Genomic DNA, 14,807 nt, shown 5'->3' on the forward strand with positions numbered 1-14,807 from the left:
TGCTGTCACACCCAATGCACCCCATGATTGGCGCTGGCGCTATTTGATCCAGCAACAATGTTGTGGTAACTTACCCACAGAGCTGACATGAGGAGACAGGTTTCCACCCACCATCTGGCAGTCTTACCAATGCAGGACTTGCCCATGCGCCATTCCCCGCCAGTCTATGTGATAATGCGCACCATGATGTTCACAGACACACATCATATGTTGTATTTGTGTGATTGTTTCCCCATTCCTATGTGGGTCACGTAGTTGTGTCAAAGTTGTTGTGGGTTCACCCTGCATGTGTTGTGTTCTACAGATTGCAATCTGTAGTGCAAATTTGTGTCTAGTTGCACAGTTCTGATCAGTATCAATATGTGTGGCTCAACACTGTGCCAGGTTAAGTATGCAGGGAAGTGCTATGTTTACTGTGATACGGGGCCACCCTGGAATTCCCCCAGGAGGTGCACAGATTAGTTCTCCCTGCGATCAGACAGGCATTGATGTAGCATGATTAAGTGGCTGCCTTGTGGGGATGTCTTGTAGATGTGCGGGTCGGTGTTCCTTCCTGAGCATGTACAATTACTGTTAGCTAAGGTGCCATTTTAATGTGTGCTGTCAGAAGCAGAACATGTATTTCAGCAATGGGACATGGTGGTAGCGAAGTGTTTCTGCAAGAGACACCACCATGACGTAACCCCAGGAATGGTATTGACTGTCTTCATCATCTCAGATGTCTAAGTTGTGTAGGTAGAGTAGGTTTGACAATATGCAAGGGGTGTTGTGATGACACAACCACAGGCACAGTAATTAGACGTTCCTTCCATTGTATGTGCTGCATATGTACATGTTGGTGTATAGCCCTGGTGATTGATGTATGTCCAGGGTGTATATGTGTTGTGGTGCATGACACAACCAATTATGTGTACCTATGTTGCTTATGTGTGAGTGTGTCCTATGTGCCTTCCCTTTCTGGTATTTTTAAAATTGGCAGTTATTTCCCCCATGCAACTTACCCTACATTTGTGGTGGTTGTTGGAAGTCTGTGCTATCCTGTCCTTGTATTTCTGTGCCCATCAGTTCCGAGATGACCACTGCAACCATCTTCTCCATCTCATCCAGGTCCTCCTGTGGTTCTGGAATTCCACCTCCAGTCTACAGGGCTGCCTTTCTGTTTCTGGCCATTTTCTCCTTAGTTATATGCTTGCACTCAGGCCAGCGCTTCTTTCACTTCACCTCTTCCACACTGTTGATTTTGTCCACTGTTTGCTGCCATGTAGGTGGTCATTACAACCCTGGCGGTCGGTGTTAAAGCGGTGGTAAGACCGCCAACAGGCCGGCGGTAAAAAAAGTGGAATTACGACTGTGGCGGAAACCGCCAACAAAGACAGCCACTTTAACACTCCGACCGCCACGGCGGTACAAACAAACAGCTTGGCGGTCAACAGACAGGCGGAGGACAATGTACCGCCCACAGTATCACAACCTACCAATCCGACACCTTTTCAGGGGCAGATTCACCGCAAACAAAAACTCACCGGAAACAGGACTTCGAAGGGAAAACGCTCACCTCTACACACCCCATGAGGAATCAGGGCGCCATGGAGCCAGGGCTTCACATTTTCCCCGCCATTATCTTTTTGCTCCTCTACCAGGAGCATGAACGCCGGCGGTGAAGACCACGGTGAGTACTGCACCTACGAGACAGGGGAGGGAAAAAACAGGGACACACACATGCAACACCCCACCCCCAACCTCACCCACTACAACACACACACAAGTACATGTTGATACATTACAGTTACACCGCCCAACCCCCCCGGAAGAAAGCAAAGAGAAAAGGAAATGAGTGTAACCATTGTAATCTATTAAAATCCAGTATGCAAATATATATATATACACTATTAACAAATATATTCACCAAGAATAGAAGTCCAGGTATTGCTCCATTTAAGTCCGTGGAACATTGGTCCCACACTGCATGGTCGAGGCCCACACAAGGTACCCGAACATGAAGGAGAGAACACTGCAGAGGCATCAGATAGAAATAAAACAGGCACCTCAGGGGGAAGGGAAAGGGGGGCACCTCAGCCGGTTGAGTGCACGACGCCAAATCCACGAGGGGGCCCATGCCCACTGTTCAATCCTGAGGAGTGCAAAGCCACAGTCTCTCAAGTTTCTACAGTGGGTGGTTTGCCCACTGTTCAATCCTGGGGAGTGCAAAGCCACAGTCTCTCAAGTCTCTAAAGTGGGTGGGTTGCCCACTGAACAATCCTGGGTAGTGCAAAGCCACAGTATCTCAAGTCTCTACAGTAGGTGGTTTGCCCACTGTTCAATCCTGGGGAGTGCAAAGCCACGGTCTCTCAAGTGAATAACAGTCTCCACTGGTTCTGGAGGGGGCTTGGTGCCCAGTGTGCTTCATCCTGCCAAGGATAGGGTGACTGGATGTCTTTCTCCACTGGTTCTGGAGGGGGCTTTGTGCCCAGAGTGCTTCATCCTGCCAAGGACTGAGGTAGTAGATGCCTTTCTCCACTGGTTCTGGAGGGGGCTTTGTGCCCAGAGTGCTTCATCCTGCCAAGGACAGAGGTAGTGGATGTGATACTCCACTGGTTCTGGAGCGGGATTTGTGCCCAGAGTGCTTCATCCTGCCAAGGACTGAGGTAGTGGATGTGATACTCCACTGGTTCTGGAGGGGGCTTTGTGCCCAGAGTGCGTCATCCTGCCAAGGACTGAGGTAATGGATGCCTTTCTCCAGTGGTTCTGGAGGGGGCTTTGTGCCCAGAGTGCTGCATCCTGCCAAGGACAGAGGTAGTGGATGTGATACTCCACTGGTTCTGGAGGGGGCTTTGTGCCCAGAGTAATTCATCCTGCCAAGGACAGAGGTAGTGGATGTGATACTCCACTGGTTCTGGAGGGGACTTGGTGCCTAGAGTGCTTCATCCTGCTCGTGGCGGAGTCAGTAGCATCAGTGCTCTTGGCGCTCATGGGCCAGAGGTGCTTGTGGCGGCAGTGTCCTTTGCAGCGGTGCTTGTGGCAGCGGTGTCCTTGGCAGCGACTCAGCTGCTGGCGGTCCTGTCTGGGCCTGCGGGGCTGGTGCTGGCGGTCCTGTCTGGGCCAGCGGGGCTGGTGCTGGAGGACCTGTCTGGGCCAGCGGGGCTGGTGCTGGCAGTCCTGTCTGGGCCAGCGGGGCTGGTGCTGGTGGTCCTGTCTGGGGCTGCGGGGCTGGCGCTGGTGGTCCCGTCTGGGCCTGCGGTGCTGATGGCGGTCACCTCCTGGGCAGCGGGGCTGATGGCGGTCGCCTCCTGGGCAGCGGGGCTGATGGGGGTCACCTCCTGGCTATCAGGGCTGATGGCAGTCGCCTCAGGGCAGCAGGGCTGATGGCGGTCAGCTCCTGGCCATCAAGGCTGATGGCGGTCGCCTCCTGGGCAGCAGGGCTGATGGCGGTCTTCCCCACTGTGCCGATCTTCCCAGACTTGCTGGGTTTCTTGTGCCCCTTCCCCACCTTGGAAGGTGTCGCAGCTGACTCCACACTCCCTCCTGTACTCCTGGGAGTGGCTTTGGTGGCTGGTGTCTTCCACCTCTCCCGCCGGGCACTGGCCAACTTTTGATGCTTGACAGGTGGGGGACTGTCCGTGCTCTGGCTCCTTGCCACACTGGCTGCCCTGCTGCCTGGTGCACTCCAGAATCCGGTGAGTACTGGCACCACTGATCCCGCGGATGTCGTGGCTGAGGTGCTAGGTTGGGACCTGGAGAGTCGGGCCCTAGTAGACTGACGGGGTGGGGGAGGTGAGGGAAAGAGGTCAAGGGTGTACAGGAAACGTTTCTTGGGAACACTGGGACGGGTAGCTGGAGGGGTTTGGGAGTGGAGGAAGAGGTTGTGGTTGTAGGAGGTGTACGTTAGTTGACTTTGGGTGAAGGTGCATGCACTGGAGGCTGTCGTGAGGTGGATGGCTGTTGGGTGGGTGTGTGCCTGCGTTTGTGTACCGTGGGAGGTGGCGTCACTGACACACTGGGAGAGGACACAGGCGATGTGTGAATGGTAGTGAGGGTGGTGACTGCACGTGAGCGGGGTGTGGTGGTGTGTGTGCTGGTGATGGAAGTAGTGGCTGTAGATGTAGTGCATGCAGGTGTGAGTGGAGACGAGACTGGGAGGGAGACGAGGAGGAGGGGGACACAGTGGAGGCAGTGGATGTTGCTATGTCTGCATGTGTGTGATGTTTGCGTGAGTGCCTGTGGGATGTGTGGTGCTTATGTTTGCCTGAGCTTCCTCTGTGTGTTGGGGTGTGTGCATGCTGGTCTGATGGTGTACTTGGGGTAGGCTGAGGTACAGGGGTGTGGGTCTGGGTGGAGGAAGTTGGAGCGGGGAGGCTAGAGACAGGGACAATGGTTGCCATCAGTGATGAGGCCAGAATCTGAAAAGCTCGCTGAAGGGCTGCCTGACCAGAATGAATGCCCTCCAGGAATCCATTGGTTTGTTGCAACTGCCTCTCTACACCCTGGATGAAATTCAAAATGGTAGACTGCCCAACAGTGAGGGACCTGAGGAGGTCAATGGCCTCCTCACTGAGGGCAGCAGGGGTGACTGGGGCGAAGGAGATGCCCACCCTCCTGGGTGAGCGGGCACGGGGCAAAGGCTGAGGGGCTGCTGGGAGGGCGGTGCTGGAAGGGGGGGTGGCGGCTGTACCTGTAGATGGGGGGGCACAGATGGACCCGCCACCACAAGGGAGCTCCCAACAGAGGACGAGTCTGTGTCACTGGTGTCTGATCCTATCCCTGCCGTGGAGCTCCCCTCGCCCTCCGTCCCACTGGTGAAATCAGACTCCGTAGTGTTGCCCTCCGGGGCCATGTGGGATGCAGCTCCCTCCTGCTCCGGTGCCACTGCTCCTCCGCCTGATGATGCTAATGCACATAAAAACAGGGAGACCACAAAAAGGGGGACGACGACAGAAGAAAGACATGTTGAGTGCATGCATTACCGCTACCATTGGTTGACACGACAGACACAGAAGCCCCCAGCACTACGCCGCACACTATGCAATCCCTAGGACATGGCCTACAAGTCTATGGCCTACATCTGCACACATGGATGTCACAGGAGCCTGACTAGGTGTAGTTGGCAATGTACCCAGGTGGGGTGTGGTGCCACAGGGCCTGTCTGAAAAAGGGGACCTAACTAGCACACTCGCCCTGGCCTAGGGGAACCCACAGCCCACTTCCCCCACCCAGACACCTCCACTGCGTGCTGAATTAGCAGAACGAGAGTGTACTCACCCCCTTGTTGCTGCTGTGATGCCCTCAAGCGCCCATCCAATTCCGGGTACGCCACCGCCAGGATCCTGAACATCAGGGGGCTCATGGTGCGATGGGCACCCCTCCCACGTTCGGAGGCCATCCCCAGCTGGGCCTCCGCCGTCTTCTTGCTCCAGCAGCGAATGTCCTCCCATCTCTTACGGCAGTGGGTGATCCGTCTGTGATAGACCCCCAGGGTCTTGACGTCCTTGGCGATGGCACGCCAAATATCCTTCTTCTGGTGGGCGCTGACCTACAGGAATTGTACAGGGGAAAAAGAGAAGTTTTACCAACTGCACCGTCACAGTCATTGGCCCGCATCCCTACCGTTGCCATGTGGCACATGCACTCACTGTTGTTTCATGCACGACTCATTCTCTCCCCCTATCTTTCATCCTCACCACTCCAAACAGGCATTGCCCATACAGCATGCTCACAGTGTACTTACCTGTTTGTCTGGAGGACCGTAGTGTAGCGTGTACTGGGGGAGGACCCCATCCACGAGTTTCTCCAACTCCTCCGATGTGAAGGCAGGGGCCCTTTCCCCAGACGCACGAGGTCACAGCAGCACTTGTAGTGTAGGTCCTCTCCTGTCGAAGATCAGGTATCAAGTGATTGAACAGATAGAAAATGGCGGTCACGTCCGCGGCGGTGCGCACCGTCACCGCCGGCGTACATCGTCATTGGCTCCTGGGACTCATAGGGTCCAATGTTAACCAATGCAGAATTGCGCCACCGTCTTCAACCGCCTACTGTGACGGTGTACAACGCCTCATATCCCCCTGTCCCACTATACAGGTCAGGCAGCCGCCATTTCAGGGGCCCACATGGCTCTATTTTTAACTGCGTCACACATACCTAGGCCTTGCCTCAACACTCATACATGCTAATTTCGGATTATGAATCGTGTTCTGTGTAAGCTGTGTGTACGTACCTCTGAGTTGGTTGACTCTGTGCTCGCTGTTGTCCTTCATAGGAACCGTCCGCTGGGACATGTGAGGAGATGGCGGCATCCTCCGATGTACAGACCGCTGGTGGACCTGTCGACAATGGAGGAAAGACATGTAATCATCACCTACAGGCTTGATCGTGCCACAATCCTGGAACTGTGTGCCCAGTTGGAGCCAGACCTGATGTCAGCTATCCGCCATCCACAGGAATCCCCCCTCAAGTGCAGGTGCTGTCAGTACTCCATTTCCTTGCAAGTGGGTCTTTTCATACGACAGTGGCCATAGCATCAGGGATGTCCCAGCCTATGTTTTCCAACGTGTTGTCCAGAGTGTTGTCTGCCCTGCTGAAACACATGCAGAGCTACATCGTTTTCCCTCAGGTGGAGGATTTACCTACAGTGAAAGGTGACTTCTATGCCCTGGGACATATCCCCAACATCATAGGTGCCATTGATGGGACACATGTGGCCTTGGTCCCCCCGTAGGAGTGAACAGGTGTACAGAAACCGAAAGAGTTCTCATTCGATGAAGGTGCAGATGGTGTGCTTGGCAGACCAGTACATCTCCCATGTCAATGCCAAATTCCCTGGCTCAGTGCATGATGCTTACATCCTGCGGTATAGCAGCATCCCTTAAGTGATGGGGCAACTCCAGAGGCACCGTGTGTGGCTATTAGGTGAGCACCTGGAACCAAATCAGTGGGAATAGTTGTCTGGGTCTGGGGAGATCCCTACAGGTTAGTGTGTGTCTAACAGTTGTCCCTCGCCTTTTTCATGTGACTCTGGTTACCCCAACCTGTCATGGCTACTGACCCCAGTGAGGAATCCCAGGACAAGGGTAGTGGAACACTACAATGAGGCCCATGGGCGAACTAGGAGGATTATAGAGCGGACCTTCGGCCTCCTGAAGGCCGGGTTCCGGTGCCTCCATATGACAGGTGGTTCCCTAGTCTACTCACCAAAGAAGGTGTGCCACATCATTGTGGCCTGCTATATGCTTCACAACTTAGCTTTGTGACGACAGGTGCCTTTTCTACAGGAGGATGGCCCAGATGGAGGTGTTGTGGCAGCTGTGGAGTCTGTGGACAGTGAAGACGAGGAAGCAGAAGAAGAAGACATCGACAACAGGAACTCGGTGATCCTGCAATTCTTCCAGTGAGACACAGGTAAGAAGACAAACCTGCCTACTACATGTACTTTAACACTACTACCTCTCTACTGTCTGTCCTTTTCACCCAGTGTATGGTCACTGAGTTTTCACTTTCCCTTACGATTTCACAGATGTGGGTCCCACTGTGTGACATCTGCTTTGTTTCCTCATGGACTAGAGCTGTGTGACATAGGTATGTTGACATTACAATTGAAAGAGCATTTTGTCACTGTAATTGCTAATACACTATTTGGAAATTACAGACAGACTCCAGATTGTTTTGTGCTTTACTTTAAGGGTGTTTATTTTAGTGCTCAATATTGGAGAATGCTGTAAAATGGTGAGGGGTGATGGTGGAGGAATGTCCATGGCAGAGTCCAGGATATTTGTTTCACAGGTGCATTGTCCAAAGGGCATAGGAAGTGGAGATGGGGCAGTTTGAGGATGGACAGGGTGACAAGGTGGGACAAAAGGATGACATTCAGGGTGGTCTCATTTCTTGGCGGGGGTCTTGGCATCATTCTTTGTCTTTGTCCTGGATCTCAGGGACCGTTTGCGGGGTGGTTCTCCCTCTGCAGGGGGTGGGGTGCTGGTGTGGTGGTCCTGTGGCGGTGGCTCCTGCCCACTAGCGCCGGCGGAGGTGGTGGGGAGTTCATCGTCCAGGCTAGTGCCAGGGGCCCCTTGTTGTGCCACAGTGTCCCTCCTGGTGTTGAGGACTTCCTTCAGCACCCCTACGATGGTGCCCAGGGTGGAATTGATGGATCTGAGTTCCTCCCTGAACCCCCAAATACTGTTCCTCCTGCAGCCGCTGGGTCTCCTGAAACTTGGCCAGTACCGTTGCCATCGTCTCCTGGGAATGGTGGTATGCTCCCATGATGTTGGAGAGGGCCTCGTGGAGAGTGGGTTCCCTGGGCCTGTCCTCTCCCTGTCGCACAGCAGCCCTCCCAGTTCCCCTGTGTTCCTGGGCCTCTGTCCCCTGAACGGTGTGCCCACTACCACTGCCCCAGGTCCCTGTTGTTGTTGGGGTGGTGGGTTAGCCTGGGTTCCCTGTAGTGGTGGACACACTGCTGATTGATGTGTCCTGGGGACAGAGGTATGGGCCCGCTGGGGGGTGCTGTGTTGGTGCTTCCTGAGGGGGAAAACTCTGTGGTGGCCTGTGACTGTGTGAGGGGAACTGACTGCCCCGAGGTCCCAGATGGGCGGGCTGGTCATCTAGATCCAGTTGGACAGAGCTGCTGTCATCACTGTGGGCCTCTTCTGTTGGTGGTCGGGACCCTCCTGTGTGGTGACGTTGGGCAGGGGTCCTGCAGGGGTGTAAAAGCATGATTATTGCATCTTTATGTGCCATGGTGTGCAATGGGTGGGTGACCGTGTACCCCAGTGCTTGCATTCCTGTGTGGGACCTTGTGTGATGATGGTTTAGAGGGGTGTATGGGTATGTGCATTGGCCATGCATTGGTGATGTGTGTCCATGCTTTGGTGTTGCATGCAGGGCTTGCAACATCCCTGGTGTTGGGATGTGTGGTTTGTGATATTGGGACATTTGTGAGGAGTAGGAGTGATGGGGGTGAGGGCAAGGGTGGGGGTATGTGATGGCATGCAGGTAGGGTGGGGGATAGAGTAGTTAAAGTTTTACTTACCAGAGTCCATTACTCCAGCCACTCCTTCGGGGCCCTCAGGATGCAGAATTGCCAAGACTTGCTCCTCCCATGTTGTTAGTTGTGGGGGACCGCCGCCAGTCCTCTGTACCGCAAGGTGGTGTCTGGATACCACAGAACGCACCTTCCCCCCGTCGGTAGTTCCACCTCTTCCTGATGTCATCCCTATTTCTTGGGTGCTGTCCCACTGCGTTGATCCTGTCCACTATTCTTCGCCATAGCTCCATCTTCCTAGCTATGGAGGTGTGCTGCACCTGTGATCCGAATAGCTGTGGCTCTACCCGGATGATTTCCTCCACCATGACCCTGAGCTCCTCCTCAGAGAACCTGGGGTGTCTCTGACGTGCCATGGGGTGGTGTGAGTGATGTGTGGGGTGGTGTGTGTTGTGATATGTGTGGTGATATTTAGTGGTATTTTGTGTGGGGTGCGTGGATGTTATGTGGGTGATGGTGTTGTGTGCCTGTGGATGCTTGTTTGTAGATTGTAGTGTCTCTCTGTGTGCTTCGTTCTCAATTTTTGGTCGTAGGGGTTTGTGGGTGATGTGGGTGTGTGTTTCATATTGTACTGGATGTGTGGGAGTGGAGTGGTGTGTGTATGTGTATCAGGTGTGTGTATTTGGAATTGTCCAATGTTTCTGTGTTTTGTAAATGTGTGTGCATTTTGAGCGCAGTGGTGTGTACCGCCAATGAAATACCGCGGTTGAAAGACCGCCGCGTGGATTCGTGGATCGTGATAGTGTGGTCGTATTCCTGTTGGCGTGACGGTGGAGGTTTTGTTTTCACCAGTTTATCACTGACCTTTGGTGTGGCAGACTTGTGCGGGTGTCTGGATTTTGGCGGATTCCGGGCTGTGGGTCATAATGATTGTGGTGGAATTCCGCGTCCGCGGCAGTGTGCTGGCGGTCTTCTGCACGGCAGTAAGCGGCTTTTACCGCTAATATTGTAATAACCCCCATAGTCTCTCTCTTAACAATTGCCAGTTTGGAGGTCACCTCTCTGACAAGGATGTTGCGCTCCTCATCACTGAACCGACATTTTCTCTTTTTCTTTTCCTTCTCCTGCGACTTCTGTGTGTCCTCCTGGCTGGTTTCTAGGTGTATGGGCTCACCCTGGGGGATCTCCTGGCCTGCTGCTTCCATCTTCCCTTTGAATTGCACTCTTTCCTGCTTCTGCATCTAAAGTTGACGCAAATGCGGTGTTAAAATGGGGCAAATCGATTTGCGACCTGTTTACGTGACGCAAAATGGGTTACAGTCAGTTTTGCAGCATTATTTTGGCTTACGACAGGGTGCAAAGGTTTACGTCATAATTTTTTACTCTAACCATTTCTTAGTGCCAGTGTGCGACATAGTACAAATATGACTCATGGATAACGCTGAGAAATAGCACAAGCTGGTGCTAAACATTTAGATGAGAAACAGCGTTTGTGCAGTTTTGCATCAAAAAGTATAAATATGGGCCTAAGTATTTTCTCAAAAATCAAATCCTGTAACATCTTTTTGATCAAACTATCCATGAAAATGTCTAACAGTATTAAGAAAGTTTATGGCAGCTTTAGTCTCCAGAGTATGTTGCTTGAAATTCCGAAATACCTCATATATTTTGCAGACATGAATCATATTTAAAAATGTTTAAATATTACAATTCTAGTTTTTCTTCTCTATAAGTGGGCTGAATATGCAGTTTGTCATCTGTGTTTATTGGGCTGCATTTGCAGCCCATCTATGCTGGTGGGTTCATGTAAATTTTAGTCTTTCTATCCCTGATATCATGTTGATGCATACAATAACGAAACAAAAACACATCAGAAATCAAATATCTGTAACAAAAATGTCGACTTCCTATACTTAATTAGTAAAATACATTTTTATTCATATTAAACACAAAAATATCACAAAAATATCATTACCTTTAAATGAACATATAATACGTCAAAAATATTGATTCATGCAATATTGACTATAAAATTATCACCAAAATAATTAAATATTCAGTAAGAAATTTGTAAAAAAAACACTTTTTACATCAAAATATTCCTTCAAATAAAGCCCAAAAATTTCAGACAGGTATTTACATTAAAAAATATGTGTTACATCAATACAATATTTTCCATTCACCCCGATAAATTATATAACTAAAATATCAACAATACAACCCAAACAGATCATTAACTACAAACATTTAAACACCAATCTTATTAGATAGATAGATAGCTAGCTAGATAGATAGATAGATAGATAAATAGATAGATAAATAGATAGATAGATAGATAGATAGATAATTGTTTAATTGTTTATTTGATTTTATTGGTTAAAGATGTTTAAGGTGTTATTTTATTGGTTGGATTAAGTTCAGTTCATATATATATATATATATATATATATATATATATATATATATATATAGAGAGAGAGAGAGAGAGAGAGAGAGAGAGAAAGAGGGAAAAGGAGAGAGAGAGATAGCTAGATTCATAGATAGATAGATAGATAGATAGATAGCTAGATAGATAGATAGATAGATAGATAGACTGTTTAAATAAATTTAAAGCAGAAAAGTAGAGTACAAAGGAAGCAACTCACCTGCAGGCAGCGTTACACATCCTGTGCCGCCATGGAGCCCATAACACACATCCTGCTGCTGCAACCAATGGTAAGTACACACACCTACCTGTGCCATCAACCTTAAAAACAGATCATCACTCGTTCATCCACATGATATGGGGCCCATTCTACGGTCACCAAGTTCATGTGTCATTGTGTCCATAGTCAGATTCATTCACAAAGAATGACATAGTTACAGCCATTAAATGCCCCCTTTGGGGCCACACTACAGAAAAGCACATGTCTGCACATCTTAGGCACAGGGACAGTGAAGTGTACACAACATTGTGTCACACAGCATCAACAATGCAGAAACATCACATCTACAACAGGCACCCTCAAATTTCACACATGCTATGGACTGCCATCAGATTCAATACACATATGTATGGATGTGTCATGGAACACAAGCAGGCCTCCATGAAAAAGGCCTGCAATGGACCTACACATCACCCACATTGCAATACAACGGAAGGACAATGGGATGCCCAATAGTCAAGAAGGGGAAAATATCCAAAATCACAATACAAGCAATACCTACACAATAGGGGTGGGGGCATCAGGAGCACTCATAGAAGGATTCTACCCTGGGACACATTACACTTTGCATGTGCCCCTAAAACAACTTTTGCACGTTAACTTGCCCTTCGTGTATCACAGGGACAAACAATACCAGAGTCAAGTGACATGCCCATCTGCATACTGTAGAAGGGAAAGTCAAGAAAGCAAATACAACAGCAACAACATGGGCCATACATCTAGATGAAGTAGCTGCAAGGTACACACAGCAAAATGGACACATGCTCAGTCAAATGCAAAGGAAGCTAGAACAATTGACAACCCTCCATGTCTGTGCAAAGAAATCTCAAGCTGCCACACATGAGACAAATCTACAATCCATATCAGGGGAACAACTCTAACACCGTATATGCTGACATTGGACCACACATGATGAAATACGTACCATCCCAAACAGAACACAATTAATTGACACCCCACTTGGATTAACACCTATGTATTCATACAGTCAACATCTACCTTTGTCTCGGGTGACACCAGCACTGATGACACAGTCAGATATTGCAAGCAACAGCAAATGGATCAGCAAGCAGGCTGAAACACACACAGCTGTGGGCAAACAACACAAGTTACTCAGGAACAACATAAAGGTAGAAAAGTAATGGCAGGACAAATGTGTACCCAAAAAAAAAAACTATTTGGGTTTATTAACTAAAAATGCAAAATAGCACAGGCCATTAGCCAGTCCTTTTTAACGTCTCTGCACAGTACTGTGCCCAAACCTGACTCCTATCACTGCCAGGGAACCTCCACAGGAAGGGGCACCTCAGGGATTATCCTTGGATGGGGTGGTCAGATTTGGGATGCGTTGGTTTGGGTTTGGGTGTGGGAGGGGTGGACAGTTTCTTTGAGGGATGGGTGCTTGCAGAGGGGGCAGGTGTGACAGGGGAGGACTTGGATGTGGAAGGGATAGGTTGGAATGTGGGTTGGGCCTCTTGGGCTTGAGGGGGTGGAGGGAACAGGGGAAAGGACAAGCAAAAAATGGAAACTCTCCTTTGGAACACAGAGACAGTCATCAGAAGAGGTTGGGGATTTGGAGGTTTAGGGAGTGGTTGTTTGGAGTGTGGGTGTAGATGTCTTGGGATTGTGCATGTATGAGATATGCTTCTGTTGGGGCAGTGTCTGTTGTGTGTGTGAATGTGCACGTTTGCCTGTCTTGGAGGACTCGGTGGTGGATGTGCTGGGTGATGGAGAGGTGGATAAGTGTGTCTGTTGGGGTGGTGCCTGTGGGTATGCTGGATGTGGTAGATGTTTGTGTGTCTGTTGGGGCGGTATCTGCAGGTATGCTGGATGTGGTGGATGTCTGTGTGTCTAATGGAGTGGTGTCTGTGGGTATGCTGGATATGGTGGATGTCCTTGTGTCTGCTGGGGTGGTGTCTGTGGGTATGGTGGATGTGGTGGATAGCTGTGTCTGTTGGGAAAGTGTATGTGGGTATGGTAGGTGTGATGGATGTGTCACTGGCTGCTGTGGTATCACCTGGGGTATGCTGGATATGCTGTGTGGGTTTCTGGAGGGTTAGTGGGGGTGTCTGGTGAAGTGGTGGCTGATGTCATGTTTGTGGGTGTATGTTGAGTGCCTGCATGCCAGTGTGGCTTGTGGTGTTTGTGTTTATGTGTGCTGCTTGGGTGTGTTGAGGTGGGTGCATGAAGATGTGTCTGTGTGCTTGGGATAGGTAGGGGAATGGGGAATTTGGATTGGGAAGAGTGAGGTGGAGCGAAGGAGGAATGTGGGGGTGACTGGTTGCTATCAGTGAGGAGGTCAGCATGAAAAGATCTCCTTAAGCCAGACATGGCACTATGAATGCCTCTCAGGAAAGCATTGGTCGGCTGGAGTTGGCTGGATAACCCCTGGATGGCATTCACAATGATAGTCTGACCCACAGAGATGCTCCTCAGGAGATCAATAGTCTCCTCATTCAAGGAAGTAGGGGTAACAGTGGCTGGAGTGGAGGTGCCTGAACCAAAGGAGACACCCACCCTCTTAGGTGAGTGGGCACGGCCAATTGGGTGAGGAGCAACAGGGAGGGTGGTGATAGAACTGGGGGTGGTGGATAAAGATGGTACAGGAGTAGATCCGATGGGACCACCACCACTAGGGAGTGGCCACTGGAAGTAGATTCTGAAGATGTGGATGTAGATCCGGTGTCCTTTATGGCACTCCCCTCACCCTCTGGGCCACTGGGTTCCTCTGTGTCAGTGGTGCCATGACAGGAGGTACCAGGGCCAGATGCTTCCCCACTTGGTTGTGCCCTTTATCCTTCGCTTGCCTGGGATGATGCTGCAAATACAAAGCGAAAAAGGGTCACCACATGTTTATGAACACACTTGAACAACAGCTGTAATTAGCAAACATTACCATGGCATCAAGTAGGCCCCAACAACAAAATATATCAAAGTGGCTTCTACGTGTAGAATACCATATGCACGCATGCCAATTGAACTTTCCACAGTTGCCCACAGGAACATCTGGATCTCAGACAACTACAATTGCATGGCTGCGATCACAGTACCCACTGAACAAGTAGGAGACCACATCACCTTCAATGCTTTACTTTATGGAGCATACACCAGTACCTGTTGTCATAAAAAGCAGGCCA

The sequence above is a fragment of the Pleurodeles waltl genome, chromosome 11, assembly GCF_031143425.1.
Source record: "Pleurodeles waltl isolate 20211129_DDA chromosome 11, aPleWal1.hap1.20221129, whole genome shotgun sequence".
Lineage (NCBI taxonomy): Eukaryota > Metazoa > Chordata > Amphibia > Caudata > Salamandridae > Pleurodeles > Pleurodeles waltl.